Source organism: Octopus bimaculoides, chromosome 25 (assembly GCF_001194135.2).
Source record: "Octopus bimaculoides isolate UCB-OBI-ISO-001 chromosome 25, ASM119413v2, whole genome shotgun sequence".
NCBI classification, from domain to species: domain Eukaryota; kingdom Metazoa; phylum Mollusca; class Cephalopoda; order Octopoda; family Octopodidae; genus Octopus; species Octopus bimaculoides.
In genome coordinates, this window is record NC_069005.1 from 2762406 (window position 1) to 2763392 (window position 987).

The window sequence follows — 987 nt, forward strand, 5'->3', positions numbered from 1 at the left end:
ATATATATATATATATATATATATATATATATATATATATATATATATACTCCTGTGTGTTGGAATAAATAATCTTCAGTAATTACTTATTTATCAGATCGTAAGATACGAAGATTTACATGGCTTAAAAGCAAAACTTAATGACGTCTTCTTGAAGTATTTTAACCATTAAAAATAATTATTTAACCAAGTCACTAAATAATACTGTAACTATATACAACAGAGTTACATAGTGTAATTAGAAAATATAAGTAAAATTTAAATAAGCTATATAGAAAACTTACATTTTAGATATAGTTTATATAAGAATTTTAAAGATATCAGAGTGTTGTTTATAAATAGTACAAAGTTATATTTTGTTTAAAAGTTACGATAAATTATTTAATAACTGGTTCGAAATGTGTAAAAGTAAAAATATTTTATAATGTTTAGTTGTGCTTTAGATATGAAAAAAAAAAACGTCATTTAGTTATGCAGAGAATGAGGCCTATGCAATAATCATTGTATAATCACTGTATGATTGCATAGAACGAGAGAAACTTATAGAATTTGTAGAATAGAAACATGATAATTGAGAAACATTAATATTTCAGTAGTCGTAAACCTACTCAACGCACGCATGTTTCAACACTCGTGGGTAAACGTATGATCTTATTCAAATTCGTTCGCATAGGCTTGCAAATTAATACACATATACAAATAAGTGAGAATACGTATAATTACACGCAGAAAGATATACGCTTTTTTTTTTTACTTAATAGGTGTCTGTGTGGAGAAACTGTTCAAACATGTCATATAGGGTCATGCAAATATTTATATTTATATATGCAAATGGATATATATGTGATGTATTTCTATGAAACACGGAATGATAATGTACAAACTTACGTAACAGATACATACATACACATACATATGCGCCTAAACCTATGCATATACAGACATACATTATCCATATATATATATATATATATATATATATATATA